The following is a 14,563-nucleotide window of genomic DNA, read 5'->3' as shown; positions in this document are numbered from 1 at the left end:
GCACAAACACATCCACTCACCAACAAACACGTGCATACATAGACATGCACACCCACATACACGCAAACACCCATAAACACGCTCAAACCCGATAAACCGGGATCGAGTCCGAATCTCTCTCTCATTCGAATCATCACCCAGTAGCCAACTGTCAACATCATCTCGTTGCACTGGAGTTGTTAGGTTGCACTAGGGTTGTTGTCGTCTGCACCACACAAACTCCAGGGATCGCCAACACTGTCACCGGGAGAGCTCGGGGCACTATTTCCGTACCAATAAATAGGACACCACTGTGCAACGTCACGGGCCCTGGGTATTTGTGAAGCGCGTTCCAGTCACTGTACTAAGCTCTGGAGTGGATACGAGCAAATCGGGCTGGACGCAGTCCCTATCCCACGTAGGCTCACGGTCTCATTTGCCCATATTACAGGTGAAATAACTGAGGCGCAGAGAAGGGAAGTGATCTGCCCAACGTCACACGACGGACGAGTGAATCCGTAACCTTCTGACTCCCGGGCCCGCGTTCTACCCACTAATCCATGCTGCTTCTCCACACCCCTGAATGTACCTGATCCCACGAAGGGGCCGTGAAAAGCAGTGTGGCCTAGTGGATAGAGAAAGGGCCCGGCAGTCAGAAGGACTTAGGTTCTAATCCTAGTTCCTCTACTGTGGGACCTAGGACAATTCACTTAACTCTGTGCCTCAGTTACCTCGTAAGTAAAATGGGGATTAACACTGTGAGCCATATATAACTCCCAGACTAAGTAGGAGGGCCAACAAGCACTGAATCCTCATTTTACTGATGAATGAATATCTATAATTTATTTATACTAATATCTGTCTCCCCCTCTAGACTATAAATTCACTGAGGGCAGGGAATGCGCGTCTGTCCGTCTCCCCCGATTAGACCGTAAGCCCGTCAAAGGGCAGGGACTGTATCTGTTACCGATTTGTACATTCCAAGCGCTTAGTACAGTGCTCTGCACATAGTAAGCGCTCAATAAATACTATTGAATGAATGAATGAATGAATACTGTAGTCTCCCAAGTGCTTAGTACAGTGCTCTGCACACTCTAAGCACTCAATAAATGCTACTGATGCCTGTCTACTTGTTCTGTTTCATTTTGTTGTCTGTCTCCCCCATTCTAGGCTGTGAACTTGTTGTTGGGTAAGGATTGTCTCTATTTGTTGCCGAATTGTACTTTCCAAGTGCTTAATCCAGTGCTCTGCACACACAGTAAGCGCTCAGTAAATACGATTGAATGAATGAAATACGATTGACTGACAGATGAGGAAAAAGAAGCACGAGGGAGCTAAGTAATAATAATAATAATAATGTTGGTATTTGTTAAGCGCTTACTATGTGCAGAGCTCTGTTCTAAGCGCTGGGGTAGATTTACAGGGTAATCGGGTTGTCCCACGTGAGGCTCACAGTCTTTATCCCCATTTCACAGATGAGGTAACTGAGGCATAGAGAAGTCAAGTGACTTGCCCACAGTCACACAGCTGACAAGTGGCAGAGCCGGGATTCGAACTCATGACCTCTGACTCCAAAGCCCGAGCTCTTTCCACTGAGCCACACCCAGCAGGCAAGTAATGGAGCTAGAATTAGATCAGAGGTCCTCTGAGCATAGGGCCTGTGCTCTTTCCATTTGATCATGTTGCCCTCTGCTTAAATGGAAAATTGTCCCTGTGGTCGAGATTCCTATTCTGGCTTCCTTCTTCCCCTGGCGTTGTTTTGCTTTTCCATAAAATGGGCAGCGGGCATGTTTCCAGCTTTCTCTTTCCAGTTCCGCGGGAGGGGAATGAGGGGCTCGGATCATCTGAGAGCCATTCAGAAACCCCAAAGGCAAACAGATTCACCCAGGTTCCCCTTCAGGAACTCAACCTCACTTCGCTTTAGGGGCGGTGGGACGGGAGGACGCCGAAGCTAATTACTGTACGGTAGTGTTACCGAATATGAGTCACGAGGAAAAGGCAGTAATCTGGCTATTGAAAATCCAATTACCTTAATCCAAGAATTATCAGATCACTTCTCCTCTAACCGAATACTTCAATTTCAAGTGAGTTACGGGCTTTGGCTTGGGATTCCTAGCCCTAATAAAAGAATCGAAGTGTCCACATTCCCAGATACATTTAGCAGTTGTAATAATGATCTTTTCTGTGTGCCTACTACATGTGGGGCTCTCTACTAAGTGCCGGAGAAAGTACAACAGAAACTCACTCGTTCTCTGCCCGCCTGGCGATTACGATCTGATCGAGTGCTACAATCCGATCATCTGTTGCCGACTTGTTCATTCCAAGCGCTTAGTACAGTGCTCTGCACATAGTAAGCGCTCAATAAATACTACTGAATGAATTGAATGAATGAGTGTACTGCGATGCCCACTTCCAAAGACAACGAAAGAACCGTAAGCTCCTCTCTGGACTGTGAACTCCTTGTGGGCCGGGGACATGTTCACCATTTCTGCTAGATTGTACTCTTCCAAGCGCTTAGTACTACGCTCTGCACAAAGTGAGCGCTCAATAACTGACTGGAAGAGCACTTCCTGCAGATGAAGTCGTTAACAGGAGGAGGATACTTATCGAGGGTCCACAGTCAGTCGGTTGTATTTATTGAGTGCTTACTACGTGCAGGGCACTGTACTAAGCGCTTAGGAGAGTACGCTATAGCAATAAACAGTACCCTGCGTCAGAAGCGGGAGATGAATCCACCCCTCCATGTGGAGATCACTGGGGTCAATACACTGTCCTAGGCGTTGAGGTGAGGTACCTCACAAGCCCAAGGCACATTCTCCACCCACAAGTAGCTTATCACTCTAACCATCGTAGAAATCAATCAACCATTCTAGCAATCAGTGGGACAAAGTGAGCGCATACCGTGTGCAGAGTGGTGTACTAAGCCCTTGGGAGAGTGCAACAGAGTTGGTGATCCCATTCCCTGCCCACAGTGAGCTGACAGTCTAGAAATAGCATCTAGAGTCTAGAAATATTTACAGATCTAGGAATCAGAATCAAGACTAGACGCGACAACCGAATGTGCTTACATCCACACAGGTGCAGCCGGGGAAAGACAGAAATACATGTGGTAGGGTGCTTTTAAACCTCCTAGAGAGAAAAGTTCACTATGACCCAATGAGAGATACTCAATAAACTGGCACTGTTCCCATCGAGACTCGGATCGTGGACGAACCCAGGCCCTTGGTGAAAGTGTGAGACGGCCATTCGCCTTCTAAAAGAAAAAAATGCCATCTGTTAAGCCCTTGCTCCGTGCCGGACAATGTACTGATCTCTGGAGTAGATACAAGATAATCGGGTTGAACACAGTCTCTGTCCCACAATGGGACTCGTAGTCTTCATCCCCGTTTTACAGTTGAGGGAATTGAGGCCACAGAGAAGTGATTTTATTTACTGATACCAAGGTCACACAGCAGACAAGCGGTGGACCCGGAATTAGAACCCAGATCCTTCTGATCCCCAGGCCCGGGTTCTGTCCACAAAGCCGCGCTGCTTCTCAAGCCCTGATGGCTCAAGTGTTAGATTTTTGTTTTCCAGGGAGAAGTCACCTTCCCCCATTGACTCTTGGGAACGGACCCAGTCGTCGCAATGGAGAAAGTTGTGAAATCTTCTCCGGGCCCCAGATCTTGCCATCTGTGGAGTTCTCGCTAGCCGGCCCCACAGCGTCAGCCAGATATGAGTCAGGGATGGGTCCATCCGAATCAGAGACCTTCGTGTATCGTCCCTAGCCGAGCAGCTGGCAGTAAACAAGGCTTGTTTGGCTGGGAAATGATGCAAAGAGGGCAGAGTCACTTCCTGGTCAGAGCTGGCCGACTTGGCCGAATCAAGAAAAACAATGCTCAGACGCATGTGCACATCCTGCAGAGAGTCACGGGTAAAGGACTCGGGCACGGCCAACTCAACGCTCAGGTTATTCATGCACAAGAGCCAAGCCTTCGGGTCTAGACGCAGGAACCTCTACCATCGAGGAGACCATTTCCCCTCCGACAGGAACGCTCACCCCTAACCCCCAACAGTGGTGGGAGAGGCAGGAGCGGGAAAGGATGAAAGGACAGGAAAGGCTGAAGGAACGGGAGAGGCTGAAGGAGCGGGAAAGGCTGAAGGGGTGGGAGAGGCTGAAGGAATAGGAGAGGCTGAAGGGGGTGGGGGTGGCCTGAAGTGAGTCAATTCATCCTATTTATTGAGCACTTACTACACTAAATGCTTGGGAGAGTACAACAGAACAGAGTTGGCAGACACATTCCCTGCCCACAGCGAGCTGACGGTCTAGAGGGAGAGGCGGACAATAGAAATAAACAAATTACGGACGTGGACGTAGGGACCTTGGGGCTGAGGTGAATACAGTGTGCAAATCCAAGCGTGAGGGTGACGCAGAAGGGAGTGGGGAGAAAGGAAAGGAGGCCTTAGTCAGGGAAGGCCTCTCGGAGGGGATCGCCTTCAATAAGGCTCTGAAGCTAGCGAGAAGGGAGGGTGGCAGAAGGCGTGGGAGAAGCTGAAGGGGCAGGAGAAGCTGAAGGGGCTGGGGAGGCTGAAGTGCGAAAAGGTGAAGGGGTCGGTAGGCTGAAAAAGCAGGAGAGGCTGAAGGGAAAGAGAAAGGTAAAGGAAAGATGAAAGGTAAGGAAAGGTAAAGGAAAGGTGAAAGGAAAGGAAAGGTTAAAGGAAAGATTAAAGGAGTGAGAGAAACTGCAGGACAGAAGAGGTTGAAGGGGCGGGAAAGGCTGAAAAGGGCGGGAGAGGCTGAAGAGTGTCAAATTCCACCAAGCTTTCAGATACTGGTGGTTGTGCATGTTCCCACTGTGGGTTTCTCTTTTAACGGGCTGCAAATTACTAATAAATTCCCCGTGCAACAAATGGCAGCCTAAACACACAATCTCTCAACATCACAATGGGAAACACAGTTGGTGAACAAGCCTCGCTATTGTTTTCTTGCAAGTCCAGAGTTAGAGGGTGGGGTTTCCTTAAGAGAGGGAAGTATCCAAGAATATGGGGAGGGAAGGGCGGGAAAGGAGACAAATGAAAGAGACACAGAGATTCGGAGAGACCTAGGAAGGCAGACCCAGAGAAATGGAAACAGTCAAGGGAAGCTCAAAAGGCTAAGTGTTTGCGACTGCTTTCTTTCGGGACATCGATTCTCTTCTACCTTGCTCTCCAATTCCTAATACCTGTTCTCCCTCCTACTTAGAATGTGAGGGGTCCGATTCTTTTGTTTCTACCCCAGCGCTTAGTACAGTGCTTGACACATAGTAAGTGCTTAAGCAATACTATAGTTATTATCAATTATTATTCTTTTTATTTCTTCTCTATGTTCTCCGAGCATCTTTTACAGTGCCGCCCTCAGCAGCTGCTTAATCGAGATCGCTCTCCAAGTCTCCAAGAAGGAGAAAGAGAAGAGAGAGAGGCAGAGAGAGATACATTAGATATACAGGCTGTGGTACCTTAAAGGTTGTAAGCTTTACTACTGAAAGTTATCTTCATTCGGGGAGAAATTCTTTCATCAAGCCAGAGTCAGCCGTCATTTCCTCCTCTCCCACTCGGATTCGCGCTCTCTATTCACCTCAGCCCCAAAACACTTACGTCCGTATCCGTAATTTATTACTATTAATATGTCTCTCCCTCTAGACTGTCAACTCGTTGTGGGCAGGAAATCTGCCTGCCAACTCTGTTCTGTTGGACTCTCCCAAGTGCTTAGTGCTCCGCACACATTAGGCTCTCATTAAATACGATTGATTCATCAGGGCAGTCTTCACTCCCTGGTGTTTCCAATGCATGTGGTTCAAACCCATTGAGACAGACTGTGTGTGTGTTTGTGCGGGTGTGCGTGTGTGTTGGGCTGATATGTGTGGGTGTCAGTTGGTGTGTTTGTGTGTTGATAGGCATGTGGGTTAGGTACACACCGCTACCTTACTATCTCAACATAAGCGCAGTCATTGAAAAAAACACTTGGGGGGGGGGGGTGGTTAAAACGGTTTAGAGGCGTAAGAGGACCAAGTGGATAGAATGAGGAAGGAATGAAAACATTCCAGCATTCAGGAGCATCAAGCTCTGGAAAAATCAGAAACCGTCGACTCTTTGACTGGGATGTGATTGAGTAGATTACGGCAGCATTTCACGGAAAATTCAAATACAAGGGCTTCAAGAGAGTCAGTGCTCTCCTGAATAAGAAATTGCCTGGAGACATTTTACTTCGGGAAATCCACAGCCCATTTATCACCTGGGTTCGGGGAGAGAGCGCATTGTGTACACTTCTCCCCGGGAAATTATAGACTTTTCGCACCACTATGAAAAACAACTTTTCGTGAATCAGGGAAGAAGAATTGAGAAGATTACAAAATGTGGACACAGAGCAGAATGTTGACACGCTTGCTGAGTGTCACTGGCTTCGCCTCCTGGCAAAAAATCTTGGAATTTTCAACTTCCTGGTCTGAACCTGGAGGAGGGACAGAAGTGGGGGGGGAAAGAGAGGAGAGAGAGAGGAGAGAAAATAGAGAGGAGAAGCAGATGAGAGGGAGAGGGAGTAAAGAGGGAGGAGTGAGGAGAGGAAGAGAGGAGAGGAGAAAGAAAAGGCCGAGAAGGAGAGAAAGAAGGAGAAGAGGAGAGAGAGAGGCAGAGAGAGATAAATTAGATTTAGATTTTCTGCCTCCCTCCCCTTGGGCAAGACTTGATTCTCAGTGTCCCTGCTGCTCTAGGAGATGATCAGAAGCCCGTTCCTGTACTTTCCAACAGGAAAATAAATGCTCCAATTTTGCTTGAGATTAATTTCGGACATGGTTTATTCATAGGTAGAAAACCAATATGTTCAGAGTTGTGAGTGTGTGTGTATATTTGTAAAGTTCTGACCTGTTGACTTTTGTTACATTTATCAAGAGACGTTCCGATGCAAACCACATAGCAAATCACTCTCTCCAATAGATCACCGGAGGTTTTTTTTCCTGAAAGAACGAATAAAATGCACGCTCAGGGAACATTTCCCAGAGACACCAAGATCTGAACCAATCAATCAGCGATCTTGATTAAGCAGCTGCTGAGGGCAGCACTGTAAAAGATGCTTGGAGAGCACAGTGAAGAAATAAAAAGAATAATAAATGATAACTATAGCATTGCTTAAGCACTTACTATGTGTCAAGCACTGTACTAAGCGCTGGGGTAGAAACAAAAGAATCGGACCCCTCACATTCTAAATAGGAGGGAGAACAGGTATTAAATCCCCATTTGCCGATGAGGAGACTGAGGGACAGGGTGGTTAAGTGGCCAGATAGCAGACAAGTGACGCAGCCGGGATTAGAACCAGGGTTCCCTGACTGCCGGGCCCCTGCTCTCTCCTCTAGGCCATTCTGTTTCTCTAAAAGGAGCAATCCCTGAGGAAACTGAGGCCCAGAGAAGTGAAGTTACTCACCCTAGGTCCCACAGCGGGCCAGTGGCGGAGAAGGGATTTGAACTCAAGTCCTCGGCCTCCCCGTCCCAAGATCCGCCCACTAGGCCACGCCGCTTCTCCGTAACATATTATGGATGGCCTCCTTGGCCCCGTCTACCCGCCTACAGCAGATCTGGCCCCAGAAATGTAGCTCCCTCCTCCTCCCCCCAACAGCCGAATGGCACAGGTTCTGAGACCTTCCTCGAGTTTCCTCGCCCTCCAGCTGAGAGCTGGCTTCTGCATCTGGCAAACGTGTTCCAGCAAGGGTCCGTCCAGAATTCCTGATGAATTTGGCCGGGATCGTTCCTCCAGCCAGGAGTGACAGCCAGCACAAAGCCGCTAATGGAATTCCACCTCCCAAATGCAACTTTTTTAAGCTAACAATTTTTATAGGTAAAATAGTATTCCTTTACCTGTGGAACACACACAATGCCACACCACAAGTTTAATAATCAGAATCAATCTTTTTTTAAATTTAATTTTAGATGAAGGTAAGAGGCCATTTCTGCTTGGGATGGAGGGAGCAGTGACCACTGGGCACCCTGACCAAGAAACATATTCCAGCAATGGCAAACCGTCAGCTGATTATTATCATTACTATTATTACTCCTATTAATCATCATCAATATGGGAATTGTTAAGCACTTACTATGTGCCAAGGACTGTACTATGTGCTGGGGCGGTTGAAAGATAATCGGGTTCTAATCCCGGCTCCGCCACTTATTTGCTGTGTGACCTTGAGCGAGTCACTTAACTTCTCTGTGCCTCAGTTACAGAGATAGGGACTGTTCCCTCGAGAATGTGAGTTCACTGAGGTCAGAGATTGTGTCTGTTTATTGTTATACTGTACTTTCCCCAACACGTAGTACAGTGCTTTGCACAAAGTAAGCGCTCAGTAAGTACACTCCAATGAATAATTTGCTTGAATCCACCCTACCACTTAGTATAGTGCTTGGCAAATAATAAGCGCTTAACCAATTCTATTATTATTAGGTCAGACCCTGTCCCTGTCCCACAGAGGGCTCTGAACCCACAGGAGTAAGCCTTGCATTACAATTCATCTAAAATCCAACACGCGGGCGTGATTTTAAGGCCCGTTTACTAGTACCGACCTGAAGAGTTTATTTACCTGAGGATTCTTCACTGAGACAAAAAGGAAAGTGAAAGGAAGGAGGGAGAAGCCGCCGGGTCTTTACCAAGATACTGGAAAAAGTGCTTTCTCCAAAGCGTAAGTTTATAAAAGCTTACAATGAGGATTGTTAAAGCAATAAAAACAAAATCTTACCTAGCAGAACTTTCCTAAGCCCTAAGGACAGTGCTCTGCCCAAAGTAAGTGCTCAGTAAATATGACCGATCGATTGTTTGGCTGACGGACTCCAATCCCTTCAGCAGTCAGATAGACTTAGTGGCCAAAGAAGACAATCTTGAGATAGGAGACCCAGGTTCTAATCCCGGCACTGCAACGGGCCTGCTGGGTGATCTTGGGCCAAACCACTTCACGTCTCAGTCTCCTCACCTGAAATTATTTTAACAAGAAATAGGTGGAAATAACCTGGCTATATTTTCCTCTCCCAAGCGCTTAATACAGTGCTGTGCACAAAGTAAGCGCTCGATAAGTATGATTGATTGGTTTCCCTCATGCTATTGTTGCAACTGGTCATCCTGAGTTAGATCACATCTGGAGAGATCCCTCTGCTTCCGGGAATTTGGGGGATAGAGCAGTTGCGTGACTTGGGGTTGGGTGGTTGCTTTTTTTTTTTTGAAGGTGCACTATTCCCAGTCGATAATTTTGGTATTTGTTAATCACTCACCGTGTTCCAAATGCTGTACTAAGCACTGGGGTAGATATGAGATAATCAGACCGGCACAGTCCCTGTCCTATATGGGGTTCTCAGTCTAAGTAGGAGGGAGAACTGGTAGAGAAGCGGTGTGGCCTAGTGGAGTGAGCACGGGCCTGGGAGTCAGAAGGACCTGGGTTCTACCTCCGTCATTTGTCTGCTGTGTGACTTTGGGCGGGTCACTTCACTTCCACTTGGCTGCAATTACCTCCTCTTAGACCGCGAACCCCGTGTGTAGTGTTTACCATGTGCAGAGCACTGTACTTAGCCCTTGGGAGAGTACAATCTAACAATAAACAAACCTATTTTCTGTCCGTGGTGAGTTTAGAGTCTAGAGGAAGTATATCTCTTTCAGGACTGTCAAGAATTCCACAGGATTATAATAGTAATCGTGGCATTTGTGCTACTGGTGTGTTCTCCTAAGCGTTTAGTACAACCTCATTAGCTTGTATCTACTCCAGTGCTTAGAACAGCCCCTGACACATAGTAAGTGCTTAAGAAATGCCATAAAAAGCAGGTATTGAATTCCCATTTCATAAAAGAGGAAGCCTGAGGCTCAGAGAAGTTAAATGACTTGCCCAAAACTACATAGCGGGCGAGTGGCTGAGCCAGGATTAGAACCCAGATCTCCCGGCTTCCTCCCCATGTCACTGAGCCATGCAGTACTCGATTAATGAAGCAAACAATCACATTTACTGACTGTGTACTGTGTCAGAACACCGTACAAACCTCTTGGGAGAATATAGCAGACTTGGTAGTCACGTTCCCCGCTCACAAGGAGCAATCAATCGTATTTATTGAGCGTTTACTGTGCGCAGAGCACTGTATTACGCACTTCGGAGAGTATAATATAACAATATCTAATAGACACATTCCCTTCCCACAGTGAGCTTACAGTCTGGAAGTGGAGACAGATATTAATAAACCTAAATGAATTACGGATATGTACATAAGTGCTGTGGTGCTGGGGCTAGGGGGAGATGGGGGTGGTGAACACAGAACTTTTTTTTTTAATCCATGAGAAGTTTGTCTCAGACACAAATGGGAGAGGAGATAGAGAGGGGTGATAGAGGCAGAGAGGTGGAGACGGAACAGAGAGAGAGAGAGAGAGACGGGAAGAGGTTATGATGGAAAGCAGGGCAGTGAATGTTATCATTTTATGTATGCCAGAATCACTTACAAGAACGGGAGGAGAATGAATCACGAGAGTGGGCTCACGGTGATCTATAACAATCTAAATTTAAAAAATGGATTACGCTGTTTAGCATTTTGAGCTTTCCAGGATCTGCAGAGCAAATGTAAATTGGAGCCGGTTTCGAAATCACGGCCCCAGTTAATGGCATCATTTAGAGGAGCAGATTTTCTTGCAGACATATGTAAGGGTAGCCCTGCCTTTAGCCCAGAACCAGGATAATGCACCGTCGTAAGCAATTCATCCCGACAGATTGGACCAAGATCTAATAATCCACGCGCACTGAACCCCAGAAATGCCTGATGTCAGCAGGAAACAGGCCACTCGTTTAGCTCAGAGCTCGGGGAGGGACTGGAGTTTATCTTACCGGCTCCTGGCATCACCGCCTGACATGTTCTGGAGCCTAACGCTGATCTGTTAGTGTTACTTCTTGCTGCATCTTAATTCTTCCTCCTGCTTTCACATTTTGTAAATTGTAAGCTCTTCGTGGGCAGGGGAGTGTGTGTCTGGTTATTGGTGTGTTCCTTTAAACACTTAGTACAGGGCTTAGCACTCAGTAGGAGCTCAGTAAGTTTTCACTCATTCATTCGATCGTATTTCTTGAGCGCTTACTATGTGCGGAGCACTGTACCTAGCCCTTGGGAGAGTACAATAATAATAATAAACAGATATATTCTCTGCCTGAGGTGATCTAGAGGACCGCTGATAAGTGTATCTCTTTCCAAGCTGTAAAGAAGTCCACAGGATTATAACAGCAACTGTGGTATTTGTTGAAAACACGAGTAGATCCAGTAACATCATTCATTCAGTAGTATTTATTGAGCGCTTACTATGTGCAGAGCACCGTACTAAGCGCTTGGAATGGACAATTCGGCAACAGGTAGAGACAATCCCTGCATCGGGCCAGACACAGTCCCTGTCCCAGGTGATGCTCACAGTCTAAGTAGGAGGGAGATCGGGTCTCGCATCCCCCTTTGACTGATGAGGAAACCGAGGCTCCGGGAAGTATTATTAGTAGTGTTGGTATTTGTTAAGCGCTTACTATGTGCAGAGCACTGTTCTAAGCGCTGGGGTAGATACAGAGTTAATCAGGTTGTCCCACATGAGACTCACAGTTGATCCCCCTTTTACAGATGAGGGAACTGAGGCCCAGAGAAGTGAAGTGACTGGCCCACAGTCCCACAGCTGCCAAGTGGCAGAGCCGGGATTCGAACCCATGAACTCTGAGTCCCCGGTCCGGGCTCTTTCCACTGAGCCGCGCTGCTTGACTTGTCCAAGGTCGCGGCAGGGAAAGGGCAGAGCCAAAATAGAACTCAGGTTTCCTGAAACCCAGTCTTGTGCTCTCTCCACTGGACAGGAGCTGGCCTACTAATAGAGAGATTTAAATTAAAATTTGAATGTGCCACGTTGACATGAGATACCTCTAGAAGCTGGGCCTGGTGACTGTTTGCAGAGCTCCAAATAGAAATATCAAAAGAACACCGGGCAGGACTGGAAGCTCCTGGTGGCCAGGGAACGTTTCTATCGACTGCATTTAGTACAGTGCCCAGCACACAGTTAGTGCTCAATAAACATCATTGATGGACTACTTCAGTGGTATATTCCCAAGTGCTTAGCACAGAGTATCTCACCCAGTGGATGCTCAATTAATATCATTATTGCTAATACCACTAGAATATTTTAGAGAAGCAGCGTGGCTCAGTGGAAAGAGCACGGGCTTTGGAGCCAGAGGTCATGGGTTCGAATCCCAGCTCTGCCACTCGTCAGCTGCGTGACTGTGGGCGAGTCACTTCGCTTCTCTGGCCCTCAGTTCCCTCATCTGTAAAATGGGGATGAAGACCGTGAGCCCCACGTGGGACGACCTGATTCCCCTGTGTCTACCCCGGCGCTTAGAACAGTGCTCTGCACATAGTAAGCGCTTAACAGATACCAACATTATTATTAATTATCATTATTTTGCTCTCCAGGTCTTCCGGCTGGGGAATGACACTCCCCAGCCGTGTGGCCCGGTGGGCAGAGCACAGGGCCGGGAGGCAGAGGACCTGAGTTCTAATCCCTGCTCCTCCACTTGTCTGCTGTGTGATGTTGGACAATCACTTTATTTCTCTGTGCCTCAGTTACCTCATCTGTCAAATGGGGAGCAAATCCGTGAGCCTCACGTGGGACACGGACTGTATCCAACCTGACTAACTGGTACCCACCCCAGCACTTAGAACAGTACCTCGCCCAGAGTGGGCACTTCAATACCATCAAAAAATTCTACGCTACCCACACTTCTAGTTCAGAAGTAAGGAGTGTGGGGAATCCTAGATCAATCGCTTCAGAGACGGCGTACGGCATTACTCATTGGAGAAGCAGCGTGGCTTAGCGGATAGAGCACAGACCCGGGAGTCAGAAGGACCTGGGTTCTAATCCCTGCTCTGCCACATGTCTGCTGGGTGGCCTTGGGAAGGCCACTTATCTTCTCTGTCCCTCGGTGATCTCATCTGTAAAATGGGGATAAGGGTTCGAGTCCCAGGTGGGACAGGGACCGGGTCCAACCTGAATGACTCGTATCCACCCCGGTGATTAGAACAGTGCTCGGCACATAGGAAGCACTTAACAAGTACCACGATAATTATTATTTTTATCTCCAAGCCAGAAGCCCCGACCAACAAGCATCCGTTCTGTCACTTGGGCTTCCCACTGTGGCCTTTCACTGAGCTCGCCTTCTTGCCGCAGAAGTAGCCGGGGTCTATCCGGCACAGGGCTACAGAATCGGTTGGAACAGGAGCCCCGTCTCTATAAGGAGGTGGGCGGCTTTCACATCAAAGCTCTTCGCTATATAAACAGGAAGCCCGGACCAGAAGTCTGCTAATGTAGTTTCCACCGGGCGGGAAAACATAAAGGGAAAGGAGAATTTGGGGGGCTAAGAGGCATTCCGCAGCGTGCTTCTCCCACAAAAACTTAACCATTGCGGGACGCCCTGAGCACAGCCCAGCGCGTCCAAGGGCTCCCGGGACGTGGAGGTCATGGCCTCGCCCATCTCCGGGTGGAGGCGGACTCATCACGCTGGGATGTTCACTCACACCTCTGTCGGGCACCGCACACGAGCACACAAACTTTTTTTACCAACGTCGAATCCTGCAGCATCTAGGCGCACCCAGGTTATCCCCAAATCCACCCCAGTGTTTTTGCCAGGAGTAGCATCCCACGTTCTGGAAAAACTTAGTGTACCTTATGTGAACACTGAGTGAACCAGAGCTCTAGTGCCTCAACGGACAACACCCAGAGTTCCCGAAATCCCCCACAGAACCTCTTCCTTTAGCCCCGATCTCCATTCTAACACCCAGGGAGTTTGGAGAGATAGAGAGGCAGAAACTGGGAAGTCACGGTCATGCCGTGACTTTTAAAGCAATCACCTTGCCCCCGCCTCCTCTCCTGGCTACTCTCCTACTACGACCCAGCCCGCGCCCTTCATTCCTCTAATGCCAACCTTCTCACTGTACCTCCATCTCATCTGTCTCACCCCTGACTTCTCACCCACATCCTGGAACACCCTCCCTCCTTATATCTGACAGATAATTACTCTCCCTCTCTTCAAAGCCTTACTGAACACACATCTCCTCCAAGAGGCCTTCCCTAAGCCCTCATTTCCTGGCCTCCCACTCCCTTCTGCATCACCCTGACTTGCTCCCTTTATTCATCCCTCCTCCCAGCCCCACAGCACTTTATGTCCATATTTATTTACTTATAGTAATGTCTGTCTCTCCATCAAGACTGTGAGCTCACTGTGGGCAGCGCTTAGTATAGTGCTCTGCACACAAGGAAGCGCTCGATAAATACGACCGACTGACGACATGAGTTATCCAGTCTCCCGGCTCTAGAATGGACTGTCTTGTTTGTTATCATTATAATTATTATTAGTAGTACTTTTGTCAAATGGTTATCATGTGCCAAAGACCGTTCTAAGTGATTACAAGATACTCAGGCCAGATGCAGTCCCTATCCCACCCAGGGCTCCCCGTCTAAGGGGGAGGGAGAACAGACGAGGAAACCGAGGCCCAGAGAAGTGAAGTGACCTGCCCAAAGTCACGCAGAAGGCAAGTAGCAGAGTCGGGATTA

Source organism: Ornithorhynchus anatinus, chromosome X2, assembly GCF_004115215.2.
Source record: "Ornithorhynchus anatinus isolate Pmale09 chromosome X2, mOrnAna1.pri.v4, whole genome shotgun sequence".
Lineage (NCBI taxonomy): Eukaryota > Metazoa > Chordata > Mammalia > Monotremata > Ornithorhynchidae > Ornithorhynchus > Ornithorhynchus anatinus.
This window is presented reverse-complemented; position numbering follows the sequence as displayed.